General features: G+C 40.5%; 1 protein-coding gene across 8 annotated transcripts in view; it reads left to right on the top strand.

Moving 5' to 3' along the window:
* The first annotated feature begins 17,874 nt into the window (after window positions 1–17,874).
* Window positions 17,875–24,374, top strand: part of CCSER2 (coiled-coil serine rich protein 2) — a 60,569-nt gene continuing 54,069 nt past the window's right edge. For 6 of the 8 annotated variants that reach the window (XM_030275830.4, XM_030275826.4, XM_030275828.4 and 3 more), the window contains exon 1: window positions 17,875–18,029. The gene's annotated coding sequence lies outside the window, so the exon portion shown is untranslated. Of the gene's footprint in view, window positions 18,030–18,624; window positions 18,810–24,374 lie in introns of all 8 variants that reach the window. The other 2 variants (XM_030275827.4, XM_072930969.1) reach the window with 2 other exon arrangements.

A 24,374-nucleotide genomic window follows, 5' to 3' on the forward strand; every position in this document is an offset into this window, starting at 1 on the left:
GGAGATCTGAATAGCCAAGGGCGACTTCAGTGCTGAGCACCCCCATTTCTGGGTGAGCAGCTTGGCAGAACTGCATCCAAAGGGCTTCCTGGTGCAAACCCCTCCCACCTCCTGTCACTTCTCTTGCTGCTCTGGGGACACTTCTGCAGGACAAATCTGCTGTGTGAAGTGAACATCCAGAAATGTTGCATGCTTCTGAAGGTTTCACTTTGTGCCTTACTCAAGTTCACGCAGCAAATTTTACAGCAGAAGCAGGATGCAAAATTCTGGAGCCCAACTCTGTGGCCTTAACTCCAGTGCATCACAGGCCATCAGTTTTAATGTGACAAAGGGGTCTTTGTCAGAATGTCAACAAAAAGATGCAACCAAACAGCAGCATCCTGTCTACTGCTAGGCCATATTTTGTTCTTGGAGTATTATGTTGACACAACACCTTTTATCCAGGATAGAAATCACCATATCACATTACTGGAGGTGTGACCTGCAGTGCAGGGAGTTTAATTCTGAATAATTCTCTCACTCTGCCCTGAGGTGAAGAATCAGACTTTTAGCCTTCTTTTAAGCATTTTTTGAACTGCTTGGACTAAAGGCTTTCTTTGATGCTCTTGGAAGCATCAAAGTCACACATGAAAGGGAACCACAGATTAATTCCTCTTTTCTGCTCTTTAAAGGCTACTGTGTGAGCACAGAAGCACTAGTTTACAAAGCTTTGGGATCATGCTTCCTCTTGTCATGGCTGCTTTTTGATCATGAACTCCTCTTGGTGTTCATGATCAAACCAATGGATTTCAGCACATTGGGAATAGCTTTATTGGCAGTTAAACATGTGCTCAGTTAAACATGTGCAATCTCCATGAATTAAAGTTTGGGAGGGAGGACAGGAGCAAGGCAGGGAGAAAACTTTTCTTGCTTTAAAAAGGCAAGAGTGATTTATTTAACACCTTGTGGGATGAACAGGAAAAAAAAAAGAGCTCAGTTTCAGAGGTTTGATGTCGGCCTGATTCTTAAGTTTTTCTAAAGCCTTCTGAGTTTACATTCTGTTAGAAAACTTTCCCACACACTTTCTGTAAACAACATATTGTTTTGCATTCCTTCATGGGGGTGGAGAAACTTGATGTACTAGTGATTTATCCAATGTCTTTGGAGAGGGGGCGCATTCACTCTCCAATCCACTGTCACCTTTAGAAAAGTATAAAAGTTAAAGAAGGAATATCTGTTAAATTACAACTAATTAATTAAATAGATCTTCAACAGCAGATGTCACTGAAGCCTTAAGATTTAAGAGAGGATTTCAGAAGGCAGAAGAACTGAAACAAATGAGCCTTGGTGTCACTTTAACCTTGATCATACTTAGCATGTACATTACTTTTATTACTCTGAGACTCTCATCTCTAGAAGATGCAACAAATTGGCAATTTTTAAATTGCACTCATTACTGTTACATTTGACTCCAGCTTTGCTAATTTACGACTGTGCTTTAAGTTTTTCTCCTTAAAATTGCCTTTCATATTTATAGCTCAATTTTATCAGCAAAAATGCTGAGAGGAGTCTGCTGTGTAGGAGCCATGGGGATAAAGATTATTCATATTTGCCTTCAGTCTTCAGCCCCTGGATCAGACTTTTCCTGCTCTGTACAGCCCTCAGTGAGGAATGTGTTGTTGTAGCCTATTTCATGCAGCCTATGGGCAGTGGTGTTTCTGCGTTCAGAGATCCCAGTGACAAACACTGCTTTAAAAAGCTGCCTGCCCTCACCAGCTGGGCATCAGTGAGAGGCTCCATGGCCCTGGGGCATCCTTGGGGATGTGTGGCTCAGCTGGGAGCCCCTGTGGCTGTCCCTGTGCCCAGGGTCAGGTGCCTGTGGTTTGCAGCCTCCTGCTTGTCTGGCTGTCCCAGTGACCTCAATCACTGCAGGACCCAGATCTTCCCTGGCCCAGACAAGGAGAGGTGGCAGCAGCGACCTTAAGAAGGAGCATCCTGAATAAAGACAGGAGAGATTAGCCTTCACATGGTGAGAGTGATATTAAGCTGCTCAGCTGTCCCACTTTTTCAGGTCTTCTTAATAGTGCTGCTTAAAGTGGAAGGAAGCTTAATATCTGTGTTTGTAGTAGTGCTGGGCGGTACAGCTCAGGACAGCAAAGTTGTGTGAAAGCAGGGTCAGACTGATTTCCTGTACCAGATTTTAACCTTTCCTTATATCCAGCCTATTTTGTCACCCTGTGTTAACATAATGCAAATGTAATTTAATTCTCAAGAAATTGACCCAGCATATCTCACTGTGCTAAGATAAAGTGAGTAGACAGTCACAATCAATTAGGGCCAGTGTGGAATAGCCCAAAAAATCCCTATGGATGCAGTTATAAAACATCTATATCTGATTACGTGTGTTAGATACTTGGTTTTTTAAATACCTTTGATTAGGGTGGGAGACTCTGGGTTATCCAAGCTGAAACTTTCATGGAGGAAGCTTAGGAGAATGAAAGTACGACTCTTCATTTCACACCCTGTTGAGATGATTTGCATAAGAAAATTTAGATCATGGTGTAAACATCATATGCTTTCCTGTTGAAATGTATAATGTGAAAAAGGTTATTTTTTTTCCTGTTTTTATCTGCTTCTATTAAGCTACTGAAAACAAATCAGCTTCTCAAGGTCTTCTGAATAGCTTCCTAACCCAAAATATCTGAAAGCACCATTATTCACAACAGTAATTCATTCCTGGTGTGTAAAAATAATCTGAGGCAAGGTCAGAAAAACACCTCACATTAAAATCCTAAACTTAAAGCATAGGAATTGTAGTGAGATGGTCTGAACCCAGTACAGGTAAATGTGCTGCATTTAGGTGGGCTGAAGAGGAAAGAAAAAATTCCCAAGGAAGGTCTACACCTCCTGATCTCCCGTGTGAGCACAGGGGGATGTGGCACAAGAACTCCCACGCCCTGATATGTGTTTGGCAGCACATGGCTGAGCAGAGCTGCCCTTCCTCTCCCTGTTCTCATCACCTCACATGGCAGGGCTGGCTCTGGCTTTTTGGAGAATCACACACTGCTTTCCTGCCCCATGCAGCACAGGGAAAGCTGGGCACTGCTCGACTGACACAGATGAATAATGAATATTGTGCTGGAGATGTTCAGGCTCAGCTCCTGCACACCTTATAAATATTGAAAGTATTAGTAATGCTCCTGCTGTATTATAAAAATTCACAAAAAAACACTGTTGGTGATTCACCTTAGAAATTTCTGAGCTGTTCTGCATTGTAGAGGAAAATCTCGCTACCCTGGCCTGACAAGATTCCCTGGCAAACACACAGGCTGTATTTCATAGCTTTGGTTTTTGGCTAAGTGATTGCAAATAATGAAATCTGTAGATACTTTTGCCTGCTGCTTGTGAACAGCCACAGGTCAAGAGGACTTATGATTTTTAGCTGTGCTCTCCAGGGATCACTGGGAATACTCCTAGACAGATTCCCTATATACAAACAAGCAAAAATTATTTAAATTTATACTGTAATATTGTCACAGGTCCTTTAAGATATTGTTGAAGAGCCTTATTATGTCAATTTTAGCTATTTTCTTAATTGTTCAAGTCCAACTTGCTCCAAGGGAAAGTGTACTCTCAGGCAAAGAAATAAATGGGATGGCATAGAGATGCTGACAAGCTATTTAAACATGTCTGTGGGGTAAAACACAACTTCTGCAAAGAAATTAGAGTCAAAGAAGAGGCAGTAGGTCACAGTGACAGAAGAATTACTGAGGGGAATAAAGACACATCACAGGCTATACCGTAGTCATTGTATAGGACAGCAATAAAAAAATTGCAACTCTATTACCAGCACACAAAGATAAGTAAGCAGAGACTGGAGCACAATGTGTGTGAACCCAGAGGAAGGGATGTGCACTCATGCTTGGAGTTCCTGAATAATGAAAGCTGAGCCATTTAACTACAGAATTTCTCCAAATCATTTTTTTAATGCAGTGCTTGTTAACTGGTGATAACTGACAGATGCTGAGGAAAGAGAATCAGAATATATTATTTTCTCTCTCTGCTGTTATTCTGTATCTGTTTCATTCGAAAGGCAATTTCAAGAAACCATTTATGTTTTTCCCAAATAAATAAACAATAGCCAAAGCAGAGTATGAAATGAAGAATATACTTTTAAATAAGTATTGATTACTGGGAATGTACATTTCAGAGCTGCTCTGAGTGCTGCTATGTCCAGCTGCGACAGCTGTGCCATAAAGAGAGATTGTACCGAGTTGCCAGTTGCCAAGCAGAGAAGCTGAGGTGGCCAGGACAGCAACAGGGGCTTCTATGTTTGTTTGGAGACTTGCTTCAGTTCCCAGCACTGCAGAACACTTCTCCAAAGCAAAGATGCTTTGCCTGTCCTAAATTTAATCTACTGGAAGAAATCTTTTAGATTATAGCTGTGTCCTTTACTGACCCTCAGCTCTTACCAGTAGGTCGTGGTGCCAATATCTTAATTTTTCATTTTATGCTGCTTGCTTTAACAATGTGTTCTTTGGCAGGCAGCCATGTCTACAGCACTCTGCTGTTAAAATGTCTGCTCTCTGCTGCAGCTGTCCATTTACTTTATGAACTGATCAGCCAGTCAAATGTAATTTAAGAGAATAGGGATAAGTCATAGCTGAGGGCACAAAGTATCAGCTGATGTGCTGTATGCAGGTCTGTCCTTCAGAGATTTCTGAACCTTACTTGTCATACTACATGTTTATTTTTTAATTAGTGCAAAATTCGAAAAGAGTGACTCGGCATGCTGCACATAGTGGATGAATAAAACAAATCCTGCCCTGGTAGAAATGCTCTTGGTACCAGGAACACTCAGGAGCTGACAGAATAAACACAGAGCATAATACTTTCCCTACTTAAATATTATTACAGGTCTAGAGGGCAGACTAATTTGACTTTGTAATGATATTAGCTTTAACATTTAAATAAAGATGGCCAGTTCATAGGGGACACTTTCATACTAGAACCAGACTGTAAGCTGGATTTTTACGTGAGAGATATTCCATAGAATGTCCTATTTGCCTGTAAGAATGGCCTGTGAGAGAGGGCGGACAGGGTGCCTGCTGAAGGCCAGGAAACAAAAACAGCTACTGGTACAACCCAAGCACAGTGTTGACATCATGTCTGGTAAACAAGGGAGGAATGGAACCAGAAATTAATGCATCATAATTGATGCGCTGGCAATTAGAACTAACTGGCAGGCAGGGCAATGAGGGGGGTGACTCTGCTCCTTACGTTTTCCGAAGTGATTAAAAAGTGTGGGAAGTAGCTGTTGAGAAAGGCTGGGAGGATGGAAGGAATTTTGCTGTCGTCTCTGCCATCTTTAGTATCCCTGGGATTTGGAGAAGCACACCTGCTTCCCCCACACCCTCCTCAAAACTGCATCCTTATTGGGCCTGACCCAGAGATGTGCACTGATGAGATAAGGCAGAGATCAGGAATGTTGAGATTCCACCAGCAAACAAAATCTGGGACTACCTCTTCTTTGTTCTCTGCATTATTTTGCATCTCCCAGCTCTTTCTTTTCAAAACTAGGCATTAGCAAGCCATGGGAGACTCTGTCTCAGTATTTCCATGAGCTGCTGGCCTGAGAAGCATCTGAGAGCAATGCCTGAAATGGCTCAGCAGTGGTGTCCCTTTGCCAAGTCTCCTAGCAGCCAGTGGGACTGAGTGCCTCAGTTCATTCCTCTAAGAACAAGCTGCCAAGGCTATCATATAGATACATATATATGATGTATATTCTTACAGATATAAATAGATATACAAAATGGAGACAGGAAAATGAATGCTAAAAATAAGCATAAAATATGTACCCGGTTTTTATTCTTAAGTACAAACAAGGAAGCACCAGATGTATCATAATGATGATTTTTGCCCCTTCAGTATGAAAAGAAACACTTATAGACAGGTCTCCAGTATATTTCTTCCTTCTTGTCCTTCCCCCCAGTTCATCTGTAAGCTACACAATACAGAGTTTACTATGCTATTTAAAATACAGTCTTCTGCTCTTTTCTGCATTTTGATACAGAAATATATTCTCACTTGTATATACTATTTTACAGAACTCAGTGTTGCAGAGCAAATATAAGCCCCATTCTCACTGATCTGGTTTTACTCTTTCTCTTTACTATCCATATGGATGAACTTTCAGTGCCAGCTTCATTTCTTCTCGGCAGTGACCAAAGACCATCTAACACAGAGCTTTAAACATATTATTAGCCTTTAAATGGTGAATTTCATATGAAATTACATGCTCTACAAAGACAGAGGTAATGGATAATAAGATCTTTATCTCAAAGGAGCTGTAAAGGGAACATAGTGAGATTTAATTCGCTGTCACCAACTGGGTCACATCTCAGTGCAGGCAGTGTATTATTTCTGACAGACAATATGGTCTGATGGTGATTAAAAGAGCAACAGAGTAAGTTTTAGTCCTAGGCTAGTCCTCAGAGATCAAAGTGCCACTGAAGGATGGTTTTCTCAGTGGTTATCAGCATTTCAGTCTTGTGACCATGTGCTCTTCATTTTCTAAGGTTGAATATTATGCATTTTGGCAAAAAGGCCACAGACTAATTAGACATGGGTTCCAAAGTATCTTTTCCTCTGAAAAGGATTTCCTAGCTTTGAAGAGAGATATGTTGGCAGTGGAACATATATTCCCTAAAGCTGTTTCAAAGTCATGTAGAAATAGAGAATTATGGTTTTCCAGTTCCTTAACCTGGTACATTTATCATCATAGCTTTCTAAATTTGTAAGAAGTTTAAATCATCCTCTGTTGAATTATTAATCATGGAAATATCTGAAAAGATCCATCAACATATCCGTGGGTTGCTTTTCTTCCAAATTAACTTTTACTGTAAGAGCTGACATTTTTCATCAGCTGTGGACCCCTGTAGTAATTCTTGGTGATAGTAAGCTGGAATAAACATAATTTTGGGCAATATCTTGGGGAAGAAAGCAGAAAGCTCAGTTATTTTCATGATCCCTAACATTAGCAGAAGATTAAGTATGTATATTTTTTTAAATAAAGACCTGTTGAGATGCAGGAAAAATGGCTGTGTCTTCCAATATACCCTTAATTAAAATCCTAACATTCAAAATTCACTTATCAGGGCACATTATTTTAAGCAATAATTCTGTATGTTCATTGTGCCTAAGTCAAAAGCTTATGAGGAAATGCTTGCATATCCATTATGCACTATGTTTGGAATAAATTCATTTAAAAAATATTTGAAAATAAAATATTTGAAATAAAATACTATCCAAGCTGTTATTGGATCTATAGTTTGTACCTGGAGGATACAGAAGTGTCAGAAAACTGCAGACTCTTGCTTAAGCTTTTTAAAAAAGCCAGTAACCTTGGTTACTGACATACCAACACTGCCAGGTAAGCATTTCTGCATTAAGAACTACAGTAGCCTTCCAGGACTCATGGAATGGCATCTATTAATTCAGTGACAAAGGGAGAGTCACATAAACACTGATTTAGAAAGCAGATCTAAGGATGATCATGCTTCTATCCTATGCTTGCATTTTAATTCACTCACTGAATATGCAAAATGTATATTTAGCCAAGTACTTGAAATTGGCCTCAGGTGTAAAATTTTACAGATTTTACTTGTGTCTCCCCAGTGATACCCTTGTGTATCTCTCTCATTAGGGGGTGCCCATGTAGGAGAATCAGGATTTAAAAGCCAATGGTGCAAGTACAAAGCAGGGGCTTCCACCACTCCAGAGGAAAATGACAGGACTATTTTTTTCACTTCTCTCTTCAACATTTCATAAGACCTGATCTCTTATTAACAAGGTCATATTCTCCTTATGATTTGAAAAACTATTTTGTGACTCATTTTGTAATTTTCTGATTCCCCTTCTTCCTAATCTCTTATTTTCCTCTGTATTCTCCCATCTTTGGACCAATCTGGGCCATCTGCATCTAGAGAAATGACACTTCCCATTCCTATCTGCAGCTGCTTTGATGCTTTCCAAAGCAAAATTCTTTCACTGGGACTATAGGAGAAACACAGCTTGAGGGAAAACTAAGGCTCATTTTTCTTACCTAGTTCCTGCAATACTGCTCATGATTTATGTGCATCAGCAGGACAGGTTACTATTTCCTTAATATTGAAAGAAGTCCCTTTAAATGCACACTGTCACACTAGCTCTGTCAGGATGAAGGGTGCAGTTACTAATTTAGGAGATTATACCTGTAAAGAATTATTTCCTGAGGAAAATTACCATAAACCCTTTTTATTTTTCCCATTTAATTTCTCTCTTGTGACGTATTTTGGAATCAGTGGGAGAACTTTAGTAGCTGAATTTTCACATCAGTGAGGGTTGTCATCTTGGCACATTTTCACAGGACTAATAAGGTATCTCTTTTATAATGAAAATGGCTCCAAACCCCTTTTCCCTCTGGACACCACAGTGCATCTTGAGCTACTTATGGTTAGACATTCTGGCTCCAAAAGGAGTTTTTTACCCCTAAAATGCTTTCTGATGAGCACAAGAAGATTATGCAAAGGTGTGTAGCAGTGTGTCACTTACAGAGCAGCAAAATCATGAGTCTTAGCAGAAATTAAATCCTCCAAACATCCAGTGATGTGTATCACTGTGTGCACTGAGAAAGCCTAAATTCAGGTAGTTCCATCCTCACTGTGGTAAGTGAATCATGCAGAAAAACATTCCCCTTTCACCAAGATCCTTCTTTCCCCATAGATGCTGTATTCAAACCCAGCAGCTGTCATTGTATTACTGATTTAATTCTCTAAAATATTTGTCCTCACTTTTTTCCTGCTGCATAGAGTCAGGTTGCCAGAGTACCATCCTGGCCTTGAAAAAGGATGGCGATGGATTATAAAAATGTAGCATAAAAAAACCCCAGCAGACATATAAAACATATTTGCAATCAAATAAACAGCTCAGAATGATATTAAATGGAAGAAAGCCAGGAATTCCCTAGAAGTTTATCCACTTATCTGGGCATTCTATGTAGGTTTTTAATCTTCTGTGTGCTTATCTACTAATATTTTCAATATGTCCATCCTTGCAGTCTGAGTTAGTTCTGTACTTCAACTGCCCTCTCAGTAAGGAGATAACCCCCAGCTTCTTTGAATTGGCCTCTCCTTCTGGAACACCCCTGGGAACCTTGGATTTAACCATCAACATTAGGCAAATATACACAAATACTGCTTCTATTTACTCACAGCTGCTCCTGTTAAAGCTTTTTTGCACTCAGTGTATCAGGTTTGATTTTCTTTCTCTGCACCAGTTTGGTACAGGATAGTTCCATATAGGGACTGCATGGGTCAGTCCTAAATGTATGGATCTGGGAGGGAGGAGTGGTGGATTCTACCTCTGGCTCTGCCACGAGCTTGCCAACTTGATCCTGGCACCTTTCTACACCTCACTTTATTTACAGTTAACTAGAAGTAGCCCTAACTCTGTCAAAGCAAATTCTGAGGGTACATTCAAGTTTGTAGTACCCCAGGAATTCCTTGATTTCAACTGGTTTTGAGTGCAAAGTATTTCTCACAAGTGTCTTTATAGTGAGACTGAAAGAACAGCAACTCTTCTCATGATTTTGCATTTAACTTTTTGTCTGCCAGCATTTTCTATTTTCTAGAATAAAATAAAATGCATTTTTATTAATTCTAAAACATATTTTTAGCCATTAAAATGCTAGAGTCATGCTGTTAAGAATTTGTCGAGTCTTGTGACAACTATGGAAAACATTATTATAATTAGTTCAATCTCTTTCCAGTTTGCCACTATCTACAGTTAGAAATTATCAACTCAGAGAAAAAAATCTTCCACAGCCGATTTAAAAGCAAAGCAGAACCTTGTTACGTGCCTTCCTAGACAGAGTAGTGACTGATTCTCTGGTGCCAGTATTTCAGGAAGCTGTCAGAATCTCTTGGGATAAATTCCTTCAGAAGTCCATGTATCAGAGGCAAGTATAATAATAAAATTTCTGGTTTGTCTTTGTGACAATCCAGGTTTTTTGACAGGAAAGCAAGCACTTGTCACTCACTGCAACTGAACTATGCAGACTGAAAACAGTGTCCAGAAAGATTCAGTGTTTAGGAAGGACCCTGGAGGCAGACTGAGGGCTCATCCTCTGGCCCATGCTGAGCTGGGCTTCCCAACCCCACATGGAGGAACAGCCACTAATGATCCAGTAAATTGTATCTCCAGCTGCCCAGGGTCCATATTTATCAATCATCTAAACACCCACTACCATTCTCCAGATGATTACCAGTACCTACAATGTTTATATTTTTATATTTTATCTCTACATATGTACACACACAGATGTATGTCTATACATATATATATACATACATGTAAATGAAGGTATATGTAAAAGTTATGTTTTATAGAAATATATTTTTATTTGTATATATGTGCATATATAAGCACTATTTTCCTGAGTAGCCAGTGTTAATAAAATAGGAGGGATGGAGTAAACATCAAAGTAAAAGAAAATTTTTAAAAAACATTTTGTGAGATAATATCTCATGATTTTCCAAGCTGCAGTGATTTTGGACATATAGTGTTACTGTTGTTAACGTTCCTGTGGAGCTCTGAAACATCGTTATTCAGTTAATTGCTGCTTGGTCACACATGATTTGGGATAAGGTCAGCTCACTCCTCAGTGCACATGTTACTGCCACGTGTCCAGAGGAAAAGCAATTGCATTTTTTAATCTTATCTTTGGTTTTCATTGCCATTTAATACTGCAAATGTAGTGGAATCTCAGTTTTCATTTTTTATCTTCTGATGCTTTGACATGTTCAGACAAGAAAGATTAGGATCAAATATATACATAGAATAAAACTATTTTAAAACTGTATTTTGAAACCTCTCTGAGCTATTTGAGCAGTCTACTTGTATTTTTCCTTAAGTTAATTGTACCTAATTAGTTGCATATAAAAAATACAGCACGATTAGAGTAATATTCATGGGAACAATATCACTTAGAGTCAACTCCTTTCTGCAGTCTGATTCAGCTATGATTCAAGACTTGAAATATATATGAATCCTCTTGAAACATCTTCGTGTTTCATCTGAGCAGGCAGGAAGTATTCCCTGTGCCAGCTTCTGGCAAGCTGGAATCCTGCACAAGGCCTGACTGCTCACACACAGGGAGGGGCTCCTCAGTGGGATGAGAGAGGAGCCAAGCTCAGAGAGGTGGAACCTGATCTGCATCTATCGACTGAGCTGTGACTTTGCTCGAGGATTTGTAGCCTCATCATTTCAGGTGGCTGTGGCCAGAACCCCTGTGAAGTACAGCAACAGTGCAGGATCTGTTTTCTTTCCTGTGATCTCTCTTATCTGTAATGAGAAGTAGATAATTAAATTGATTAGAGGACATATTTTAATCATTAGCGTCTCCTTACAATATGCAAAAGCATCTTGTGTGATACTTTTCTCGTATAATTCCCTAATCAGTGAGTGGGAATTTTCCCCAAGAAAGGAAGGTGGGATTAATCAATAAATCTGTCTGGTTTAGGATTCTTAAACTGAAAGAAGGCAGGTTTAGACATAAGGAAAAAGGTCTTTACTGTGAGAGTGGTAAGGCACTGGAACAAGCTGCCAAGAGAACGCTCCAGTCCTGGAACTGTTCTTGGCCAGGCTGGATGGTGCTTAGAGCAACCTGGTCTAGTGGAAAGTGTTCCTGCCCATGGCAAAGGGGCTGGAATGAGATGATCTTTAAGTTTTCTTCCCATCCAAACCATTCTGTGATATCACTCTGTCATTCTTACCTCTCATTCTTACACTGATTACAGAATATCTGTCACTGGTACAGTATCTAAATAAACAAAATCATGGCTATAAAGGTAATTCTGGGCACTCATTAAACCTCTCTAGCAAAATAGCAAATGTTACAGTGAAACAGATGAGGAGATAATGCAAGTATCTTATTTTAAAAAGATTTGAGGGAACATAATATAATCAAGCTATTGTTAGGGCTGGTGAGATGACTGGCAGTCCTAGAGTTTGCCAAGATTCAAACTGCTCTCTGTATATCACATTTAACTGTGTGCTAATAGCATGTAGGAACCTTTGGTCACCACACCACCCAGGTGTCTTGTCCTTTCTAAACATTGAAAAAGACCAGAAAGATCATGTTTAGTTCACTTCCAGCTGTTGAGTCTTCCCTGTGGATGCATGTTAACAGGAATGCTGTTCTTCGAGCAGTCAAATGAAAACACATAAATATGATGCTTTGGCACTGTTCTTCTCCTAGAGGCTTTCTTTCCTCTTGCATTTATTAATATGGACAGCTCTGTTGGTCCATTGTCCACTGTGTTGTGTGCTGATTATAAATAGATTACAACTTCTGCAATCTCAGGATTAAAAACTGTAATGATATCGTAAAATGGAGGACACTGCCTATACAAACAAAAAAGCTATCATTTCATCTTCAGTAAACATTTTAGGGATTGTAGAATTTAAAAAGTTATTAAATTATAAGATCAGAAAACCCATTAATTATCCACATCAATCAGTTCAGGATTAGCATTAATTTAAAGCAGACTCCTTTGTAACAGTGTTTACATAAAGATAAGCCATACAACTGCAAATAAATTTTCATCTTTGTTACTGATTTCTACTGAGATTTCATTGAATTACAGTTAACTTTTCTCATTTTGTTCAGTTTGAAGGCCATTATTGGAAACATGACTGTTGTCTTTTCTCTTGTGTAACTGAATGCCTTCACAGATAAAGAAAGAATCCCAAAGGCAGAAGAGCAAGTCCCTTAACAATGTCACTAGTAAAAGGCTGTTTTTTGAGTTCTGAGATTATCAGCCAACCTTTCAGTTACAAAATGCAACAAAAACACTAATCTGTCCTGATTTAGAAAAAAATTTAATTACATAAAAGGAAATAATTTCCATAGTTGTACATTAAGCTGAAATAAGGAGTTTTATTTATGTTCCAGAATCCTCCAAAATCCCACTGAATAATGGAAACAGTAGGCATTTGGATTCCTTTGGCCTTTCAGCCTACATGAATACAAATTGAGTCACAATGAAAAACAAGGAAGAAACTGTATCAGACTTAAATGAAATACATTATACACTAATGTGTTTTAACATTCAGACACTGAGAAGCAGTATCTTCTGTAAGAAGAAATGAACAACAGCACACTTGGATTTTAGAAATGTGCCATACCATTTTAATAACTGCCCAGAAAAGCTTCCCTGTGTTTGTAAAAGTGGTGTGGATGTGTGGATGGTGCAGAAGACAAATACTCTATTTTAGAAGAAGCTTTAACCAGGCTTCTTAAATTGTTTAACTAGTCTGCTTAAATAATTTATATCTAGGTACGTCTAAATTATTTAGACTAATGTTGTGTTTTGAAACATCATGCATGGTCAGCCCTCAGAAGAAAGAGCCCAGCAGCAGCAAGGTGTAAAGATTCCTGAGGTGGGTTTCAGTGGCAGATTTTACTGAACTGGTCCAGGCTACTTCTACTCCAGGCACCACTGAAAAATAAGAGCAGTTTAAGTCTGTGTAAATTCACTGTTTTTCCCAGCATGGGCAGACAGTGTAGTGCACCCTGAGCATCTCTGGCCACAGAATAACACATCAGAGAGTTTAAAAAGTACATCCTGGACTGATATTCGAGCATTCTTTCAGCAATGTTCAGAAGAAGAGTTTGACCAAAAAAAACTTTTCTGAAAGAAGGGTATGAAAGCTCACTAAACCCATAAATACAGCAACGCTGTTTTTGCAAGGTAGAAATCTGAGACAACTATTTAAATAACAAAGCAGCTGAAACTGCAATGAACAGGTCTTCATTTAAATATTGCCCTATTAACTAAATTTCATTTAGAAAGTGGTAGATAGCACTAAGGTCTGAAAAGATATCAAATCTTCAATTACTTCACTTGGATTCTTCTTCAAAGCTAAGAAAAACAAAGGACTTAGTCTTAAATGTGACAAGGTAAAAGTGTATTTCAGCAGAATGAGTTTGAGCTCACCTCTTAGTTTTCCCTTAAGTAAAAAGGGAAGAAGATGCATTGATGGGGAACCACTATAAAGACCTCAGCTTGTACCAAACTGAATTATTTTATTCTTATACAATTATTTATTGCAGAATGGTACAAAGTTTCATTGCTTGTGGACACTATAAATGGAAATAATACATATATACACATATGACCACACTCATCTCTGTGTGACATTAGCCCAGTGCTTTCCTTCTTATCTCAGTAAACAAGTTCATAGACTTGAAATATCCATTTTAGTACATATTTTTAAGGTAGTACAAAAATTAAATTACCTGTATAGTTTAAAAAGTATAAGAAGTTGAAAAGTAAATACGTAATTTTGGAGACAGTGACTCCTTAGTGTCAAAAGAAAACACGGAAAATAAAAGGGATATATTCCTTAATGGAAAAAAAAAATTTGTAGATACACAGATTACGAAGACAGCTGAAAGTTTATTTTTGATGCCTGTTGATGAATGCATTTTACAAACTCATGAGACATTTTGAAATGAAGAATTTCAACCCTTAATCATCCAACTGCATGCACTGTCATATATTTAATGAAATATCCACCTAGACCACAAGAAGCATATAGTTTCTAATTTTAACATCTGTTTTCCTTTTCTTGAATATTGGTGAATTAGTGAGAATCCATGCTGCAGTATTTTGTAAAGTAAAATGCCCACAATGAATACATTATTACTTATATTTGGGGAAAAAAAACAGTTGCACCTGGGTGCTTATCCCTTTTGAACTTGAAAGAATGCAAACCAAGAAAATATAGCTCCTCTGTCAGACAGCATAAAATCTGAGTACAAGCAGAATGTGTTTGAATGCAGTAACAGAAAGTGGATGCACAAAGTAAAAGTGAAATTTTTATGAACAGATTAATTTGCAGCAGTCCCAGTTATGAGCTACGGAGCAAGGACTTTTTTATGGCCATCATGGCAAAGATAATTTTTATGAAGTGATGCAGGAAGCAGACTGTCCTTGCTTTGAAGATAATTTTAACTCAAGCAGATTCACTCAGCTTCATTGTAATGAAGAGAATTATGAATATCTAGTTCATATTTTCTAGAGTGTAGGGCTCTGCCACATGGTCAAATTTGAGAAATCCTTCTTTTCCCTGGCATGTGAACTCTTGGGGCTGGGAGAATATTTGTGTGAATATCACTAACTGCACATCCAGCTCTTCACGGGGTGGCTGGTGTCACCCACTGCTGTGTCTCTTGTTTTGGAGGCAGCACACTGCCAGGTCAGTGAGCAAAGAGGATAATAACAAGCTTTTAGTCCATCTCCCAGTGTAATATAATGTCCATTTAAATCAATTTAATAGAGAATCAATTCAAGGTGAAGACCTCAAGCTGAAAACATCTGATAATAAACTGGTAGGAAAAGATACTGCAGTTGATCATAGCTGGCCCTCAGTCTGCAGTCTGACTGTAGGAGGGTAAATACCATTTCTTGAGGCAAACAGTCAGAAGCTGGAGTTTTGTATGTAACACTTCCTTTTTCAAAAACTCTCAATTCTGCTTCAAGACTGGATCTTGATCTTTAGCCTATATAAGCACATGGAAATCTGTTAAATGCCTAAACAGACAGTGGAAGTTCCCAAATCTGTCCTAAAATATCTCTAGGTTGCTTTCTTCTTTTACATGTGTAGTTTTCTTTCAGAGCTCTGTTTCATAATTATTTCCGGATTATAAAAGCATGAGCTGGAGTTAAAAAATGTGGTTATACCACCACTTCCAGGTCAGCACACACAGCATATGTGCCTCCTTTGTGCTGGTTACAAGTGCTCCTGGTTCTCTGATTTTTATTCCTTGATCTCACCCATTGTGCCTCACAGATGTACCAGAGGAGTTCCACAATCGCTTTGTGGGAGAGGACTTCAAACACTGATGTTGAAGAAACACTCGTCAGTGCCTGCAGAAAGGCAGTGGGAAATACAACTCTCCCAGTGAGTCTCTAATATAATTTTTTTAGTTTTTGGGAAGGAAACAGAGCAGAAAGTTATTAGGAAGAAATTTTTACGAGGAATGGGAAAGTTGTTACGTTGTTTTGATGAACAAAGTAGGGAAAAATCAAATCTATGCTAATGCAGTTGATGTTCAGAAGCTGAGAATGACTGTCAAGAAAGGATGATTGTGTGGTTAAAGCACTGAGGCCTGACTGAGGAAATCTGAATTCATTTCCTGACTTTGCTCTCTTCAGCTTTGAGCAAGAGATTTAATCTCTCTGCTTGCCCCTCCTTCCTGTACCACAGGAGAGTCATTTTACTTCAGATTGTTCTAAGAATAAATGCATTAATGTGGCTGGTACATTTAAGTTTAAGCAGAAAAAAAACCCACATAAAAGCTTCAGTTTTCATTCCTTCTTTTTCTAAAAAGGCCTTTCTGCTGCCCGTGGGGCGAATGTACCAAAGTCTTCATGCCCTGTGTGTAGAAAGATGAGGAGGCACTTGCAGTGCCCAGGCTGACATCTGGGCACACCCAGTTTCTAGTTAAGAGGTGAAGAAGGCTTATCAATTACAGGGTGTTGGTTTTATTTCTTCACAAATATACACCTGGGGTGACTGCACAGCTTCCTCCCTGTGGGAGGCCTGGCAAAGCAGGCAGGCAAAAGCTTAGAAAAATTGGCTATTGAAAGTTTTGACAGAAAAGAAACTTTGAACACCCAATGTTGAAGCACAGCAAATGAGATAGTGAAATGCTGCGGCAGTGTAAACACGAAGGCCCCAAACCAGGAGAGATGCAGAAAGACAAGCCCCAAGGCAGAACACTGAGGTGTAAATAATGGTGCAGTGATCCACCTCACTGGCAAGGAACTTCCTGAACCTTCTGTCAGTGCCTTCTAATTCCTAGCACAGGCAGAAAATTTGAGGAAATTAAACTCAATTCTGTGAGCACCGGCATGGACAATGCCTGGTCTCCCATGGGTGACTGCAAGAGTCCTTCAGGATTTTTGTACGGCTGGGTCACCACCTTTCTCCTTTGATGCCTCTGCTGTAGTGTGGGCAGCAGGACCAAGGCAGGGATCATCCCAATCCCTGTGCTGGGCATTGCTGGGGCTGCACCTTGAGTGCTGTCTTCAGTTCTGGGCCCCCACTTTACAAAGGGCATTGAAGGACTGGAGTACGTCCAGAGAGGGGCAACAAAGCTCGTGAAAGGTTTAGAAAATGTATCTTGTGAGGAACAGCTGAGGGAGCTGGGGTGGGGGTCATCATCGCTGCCTGCAGCTCTGTGAAAGCAGGTTTACTGAGGTGGGGCCGGTCTCTTCTGCCGTGCCTGCAGAGAGGACAGGAGGAAATGGCCTTGAACGGGAACAGAACAGGTACTAGAAGACAATTTTTTCACTGTTTGGGTGGTTGGGCACTGGAGTAGGTTGTGCAGAGAGGTGGTACAGGGACAGTCCCTGGAGGTGTTTGTCATCGCGATCTGGCGCTGGGTGATGGTTCAGGCCTTACAGTGGCCGCTCTGGGTGATCTTCAAGGTCTCTTCCACCCCAGACCATGCTATGATTGTACCCTCCCATGCCGCAGGGCCGGGACACTCGCAGGCCCATTCCCGCAATGCCTTCAACAACTCCCATTTGCCCTTGGTTCTGCCAGCCAGCTCGGCCATTGCTGGGGCAGGGTGACAGAGGCTTTGCCCGTCCGGTGGCAGCGTCACACGGCCGTGGTGTGGCGGTGTAGGGCACGGCGGTGTGGGGCAGGGCGGTGTGGGGCACGGCTGAGGGGGCGATGAGGGAGCCGGGGCGATGGGGGCTATGAGGGAGATGAGGCGATGGGGGCTCTGAGGGAGATGAGGCGATGTGCCCCGGCTCCGCGCCGCCATGGGCAGGGCGGGGCGGGCGCGCTGACGTCAGGCGGGCCGAGGGGCGCGGGCGGCTGCGTGTTCCCGCCCTCCGCCCCTCCCTGCGCGGGCCGGGCCGGGCCGGCGGCACCCGAGGGCGCGGAGCGGCCCTGCCCCGGCAGGCGACAGTGGCCCGCGCCGTCCGCCGGTGAGTGCGGGGCGGCCGCGCCGCCACCCCTGCCCCCCTCATCGGGGCTCTGTGCCGGCGGGGAGCGGCCGCCGTCCTCCCGGCAGCGCCGCCGCCCTGCGCGGGGCGGGGGTCGCGGCTCGGCCGGGGATGCTGCGGCAGCGGGGCCGCGGGAGGCCGGGCCGGGCGGGCGGGGCGGGCTCGGCGCTCCCCTCCGCGCCGGCCGGGTGCCGCGCTGCGGGCTCGGGGCAGCCCGGCACGGCGGGCCCGGCGCCGGCGCTGCGGTGGTTTGTGCGCACTGTAATTCGTGCTCGGGGAGACGCGCCCGCAGGTGCCCGCGAGCAGCTGCTGCGAGCCCGGCCGCGGAGGTGGTGTAGCGTGAGGTTTCGTGTCTCGAGGGTTTTAGTCTCCGAAATGGGGAAGAAGCAAAAGCACCCAGTGTCTGTTCGTAGACAACAATTTAAAAAAACCCAAAAATCCAGTAACGGTGGAAAATAATTATAATGGTGGCATTTCTACTTGAGCAGTGATCTGTTGAGATTTATACCAAGGGGATGTTCTGTAGGTTGTGGTGATTTCTCTTTAATGACACTGAGACTTTGCTTTCGTCACCCAGAGCCTGCTGTTCACTCTGTGCTCTGTCAAATGTACTTTGGCACGCAATGAAACGTAGGCAACCTCAGCCTTTAACTTTGAGCTGGAGGAGGTCGAGGTGTTTATCTTCAGTTTAAGAAAGCAAAACTTCATGGGAAGTTTATGCTCTAGCAGAGCCTTAGTGTCCAGGCCAGACATCAAATTAAGGTAAGGATTGTCGATCTGGTACTCCATCTGGTATGCTCTGTAAAGATGTAGAGCACTTTTCAGGGAAGCTGGTGCATCTTGCAGGGTTAGAACTTCATATCTATAGCAGGTTTGTTCTCTCTGTGTGTGGGCTTTGAGCCTTGCTTTGGTGCAGAATAGAATTTTTCGCTATGAAGGTGTTAAAAGTGAAATGAAGTTGAATCTTAAGTTCTCATTTTGTTTCATTGAGAGCCACTCATGTATGTACCGAGACTTAAATTTCTCTCTTCCGGAAATTTACTAAATTTACTTTAGCAAATTTCTATCTTCTTGGGTTAGCCTGAGGCAGTAAACATTTACATTGTTTGTTGATAATGAATGAAATTGGCAAGATTTTTTTCTCGTGTATATAATGATCGTATGCCTCTAAATTCTATGGGCCCATTTTGAATTATATGTCTTCCAGCTGAAGAGGTGATGGACTAACAAATGGGACACGAGTAACCTAAATGTCAGCCAAGGATCTATGTCAATTTACAACTTAAGAGTTGAAAAGTTGTTTTTTAAGTTGAAGTTTACTTTCTACTCCTATATAGTATTTTTCATTATAAAAATATCAATGTTTGGGTTCCAAAAACTGCTCAGTATTGTCTTTTAACTGTAAAGCTGTTGAAAAGGGTAGAAATAGTCTCAATTAACAGAATTATCTCATTTAATGTATTGTTATACTAATGAGTAATCCTGTTTAATGGAACTGTTCGTGTAAAAGCTCATTGGAGTAAAATCCATTACTTTTGGACCTGATCATCCTTTAAGAGGGATTGGTTATTTGGAATAAACCAGTTAATAGGAAATGTTGGCAATGGTCTCTTTAGATAAAAGGCCATCATGCCATCAGTCTTGTCATGAACATTGCTTTGCTTGCCTGGAATCCTTAGAAAGTGTGGATCTCTCAAAATGGAGAGGAGATGAAGGAGTATAAGATTACAGAATGTAATATGATAAAATATATCAACAGTGGTTGTGGTGTTCTCTTTCAGCCACTATTCACTGTAAACAGCAGCACCATCTTCTTAATTAGAAGCTTTCAGGCAGGGTTAAGTCCCGTGCCAACAGGGATGCTAAGGAGATCAAAATACTAATGGTGCTTTTGGTAATTAGGTTGAAAATCCTGTATTGTGTTTCAGTTAGAGCAATAAAATCAGATTATGTAAATCTCTGGATACCTGCACACATGTACATTACAGTAAAATCCCAACAGCTTTAAATAGTGATCTCAAATGTGAAGTTTGGCTAGTCAGGAAAGGTGTTTGCATTTCTTCACAGCTCTTGGACACACACCCAGCTAACCTTAAACTGCTAGCAAGTAGTGCATTTTGGAAGATACTCTGAGAATGTTGTTTCCTCCTTGATCAAAAGTAGCTGGATTTGCAGAGTCTGGACTTTGCTCAGTAGTCATTCTCTGTTCTAAAGGGAGGATTCAGCTGCAGCAGTTCTGCTGACAATATCCTATAGGAATTGAAGAAAGTCTCCTCAGGGTGGGGGTTTTGCTTATCCCTGGTCACATGGGGAACTGGTGTCACAAGTTCTTGCTAAAATGCCTGTTTCACTGCAGATTGTTGGGTTTTTCATGAGCACTTAGTCTGTGCTGAGCTGAGGTCCTGCTCTGCAGAGTGCATTTTAATGGCCTTTATTGAAGAGGTACTGGCACTGCTGGCAATGTCCTCACTGCAAGGACGCTTGGCTTCTTAGCCAGAGGAAATGGCTGATAAGGATTTACTTGGATGAGGTGGCTAAACAACTTACAGATCAGGAATAATCCTTAAATTGTAAATAATATCTGCAATTATTCCCTGAAGCCTAAGAAATTCTGTGCTTTTAGGCTAATCAGCCCAGATGGCTTGTGACACACACTGCACAAGGGAAGCATCCAGGGAGAACTGCATGTCCCAGCTTCTCTTGACTCAATAATACGTCTGCTTTAAGCTGGAGATTCAAAAATCTCTTCTAGATGGATACAGAGTTTATCACTACACTGTGGATTTGGATGATAATTTGATTCACACTCTTTTTGTAAGTTGTTTTAAAGATTGGCTTTACTTAAATGCTATTTTTTTCTGATCTTATATGTTAAAATTATTACACAGCCATGTTGATACATATTCTTGATGAGTTGGGGGTTGCTGTGGCTTTTGAGTAACCTTCATCTCAGTAAGGCAAACTTGCAGAGGTAGAAACTTGGCAAGGCCCAGGCTGCTGCTGTCGGTAGCAGGAGACTTGAGGGGAGGAGCACAGTCTGTCAGCCTGCATAGCCTTGTCCATCTGTAAACAGAGTTAAAAACAGAAAAAAAAAATCTTCTCTGTGTAAATCTTTTAATCATGGAAGCTTTCTGAAATGGTAATTTGGATACATTTAGCTTTACTATGACTCCATGGAGATCCTGATTAAGCAAAACAAACAATATGTATTGCCTCCCTGTAAATTTGGGTAAAATACAACATAGATGACTAACTCTGAAACTGATCCTGTGACAAACTGTCACTTGTAACTGAAGTTACATCTCAGTTTCTCAGAGAATCTCTTTTTTTTTTTCCACTTCAGTTTCAAACCTCTGAGGACGTAACAAATATCTGTGTCTTCCACATTGTAGGAAACAGACCTTGAGAAGTACATTCCAATATAGCTGTTGGTCTATAAAGTTAGTAGGAAAACACAAAACACACATTAAAATCCTGGAGGCTGCCAGTCTGTTGTCAAAACCATGTTAGTATTTGTTATGCTGTGGCAAACTTGCAAAGTTGTTTGGTGCTCAAACATTTTCAGGGAGTCTGGTTTTGAGACTGGAAACTGATTTATATCAGTGGAATTATAGACAGAAGCTATACTGAGTCCAGCACTAATGAAATGAAACTCAATAGCAAGAAAATTATACTTTGAAGATGTGTTTTACAAATAAGCAAGTTTCAGCTGAAAGCTCTAATACACAGGTGTGTGAGTGCAGTATTTTTGATCAAGGGTAGATGTTAATGAGAAATAAAACTTCAAATAATACAGTATCTTAATGAAAACACATAGATGTGAAACAAACTGGAGTGTTTGGTAGCCAGGAGAGCAGGTATCAGTAGCCTCTTCTGGCAGTGTAGGGGGTTTAGAAGTAGTTTTAGCAGTCTTCCTTGGGAATCTGTGCAAGACAAGTAAATAACCTTGAAAGAGCTGTTATTTGGGCTCTGGAACCCCTTGCTTAAGGCTGTCAGGGATGCAAAAAGTTTGAGGCTCAAGGACAGGTTACATGAAATAGTGGACAAGAGATCTGTGGAGGGTTCCTGAACAAACTGCATCAAATTTAAGAAATTCTATGAATTGAGAGCGGTTGAAGGTTGAAGAAGTCACATTCTGTCTTTGCCCTAATCTTCCCTTCCCTGGTGCATTTTTATTTTAAGGAAACCACAGGAGTTAATGGGATTTTTGTATTCCTCACCTCTAAAATAAAATTGACTGGAGGAACTATATGGAGAATTGAACTGGGCATTGAAGTGCCATGATCAGTGAAATTCCACAATTTATATAATATTCCCAGCTTATGCAGGATTCACTGTCTGTCTTTCATGATAGCAACGTTAAGGATTTTCTCTGTCAGTCCTTTTTCTGGTGTTTTTTTTAATCCAGCAGTGGCTGATTTAACAATATGATTTTTTTAGATACATAGCAATGTGCTGACATGTTCTTGTCTCAAGATCATGATCTTCTGTAAAAAACGGAACTATGCTGAAATAGCATTGGCAATATGTAGAAAAGAAAATCTCAAAACTATTTTTTTAAAATCTTTTTTCTGCTTCATCTTGTCTAATCTTGCTCAATTATCATGTGTTAACCTCTTCAGGCTTAATGAAGATATCCCAGTACCAGTGAGTCTATGAGTTACATGCAGTCTGTTCCAATTATCTCTGCTTGCCATTCAGCTTAACCTATAACTAGAATTCTTACTGGGGCAGCAGGAGAAAGAAAGAAAGAATGAGTGTATGTGGCTATAGAGGAAAAAAAACCAGCTTACATACTGGTTGAAAGCACAGCCTCATTGAAGATTTAAACCCGTGGAAACTCTTAATCTTAAGATACTCACATAGAAAAATTGTTCAGCAGCAGTTCAGGCAGGAAGTATTGTTTCAGTTATTAGTCATTATTTAATCATTACAAAATATGTATTGAAAAATATGTTAGTACCAGTGTTAGAGGCTTCTAGCTCAAGACAGCTCAGTGTTTTTACATGGAGAACATGCATCAGTTGAATAAACAAACCAGAGGAGTAGGATGGACAACATGGCAGTCTAAAAAGGGATATTTCCAGTTATAATTAGCTGTATACCAAGTTTCACTTGGCTTTCAGCCTGCCTGTTCTTATCAGCAAGAAAATCCTGTTCCAGCTAACATGTTTGTATGTAAGAAGTAGAAAACAGTAACTGGTAACCAGCTTTTTGAGTTTCACTCTTTGAGTGAAGTAAATCTTTCCTAGAAGAGTTAGAGATGGGAATAGTGTGTTTGAATCACTAGGTAACAGTGGATAGTGCTGAGGAAAAAAAGGTTATTCCTCTGTTTTTAAGTGAAGTATTTGCTAGAGAACAGCAGGTAATTCCTTCTGGTTTGCAGTAGGACATTGCTTTTGAGACAGATGCAATCTTTCTGGATTTGTTCTTACAAGACAGATTAAATTACCCATGTGAAATGCTGCTGCTGAAGGACTAATACCATCAGCAGAAGCAGGGGCCTGTTTCTGCTGTCAGTTGCTTTGATGCTGACATAATCACAAAATGTTTTGAGGAGAGATCAAGATCTGACATTTCACTGGTAGAAAGCTTTAATTCTAGACTGCAAATGATGTTTGGGGTTTTTCAGTTAATCTTAGCCACAGCATAAAATTTAAATTGCCTTTATGATGGTCATGCCACCTTTAAAACTCTTCTGAAAGGCAGGTTTCTGATTACCTGCTGCCTTATTCTTCATGTAAGAATGCCAGAAATGTTTGGGAAACCTTGGAAAAAAAGACTCAGATGAGAAAGAGGAGAGTCTTTCCAAAATCTATGTACTTGCACACAAGCATATACACAATTATGGCTTATCTTCCAGGACAGAAATCTTGCTAAATGCAGGGAAGTTTTAAGACAGCATAGGAACCTAGATATAAGTGTGCTTTATAGTCACAGTATGTTTGGGGTTGTTTTTGGAAGGGCTTGGGAGGTGGTCTGGTGAATGATTAACAGGTTTTGGCTTCTTTGTAGCTGTGTGACTTTGTCTTCAGGTTGCAGGGCATTGGATCTGTAAGGCAGACAGACTGTCTTCTCTTACTTTAGTTTTTCCCCTTTTTGTTATCCCTGCAAATTTGGTACCAAGTATTTAAAGTATCATCAACAAGAGAAACAAGTAAAGGCTTTTTGTTTCTCCAACAAAGATGTTGAAAACATCTGCATCTTTTGCTATTTAAGAGCTATTAAGCAGCCCTAGTGAAGAAGCTTGACTTGCTCACTGGGGTGGAATCTCTTGGATTGGTTCAGTACAGAGAAGGCTGTTCCTTGCATAACATAAAGAGTGAA

Source organism: Taeniopygia guttata, chromosome 6, assembly GCF_048771995.1.
Source record: "Taeniopygia guttata chromosome 6, bTaeGut7.mat, whole genome shotgun sequence".
Taxonomy (NCBI): Eukaryota; Metazoa; Chordata; class Aves; order Passeriformes; family Estrildidae; genus Taeniopygia; species Taeniopygia guttata.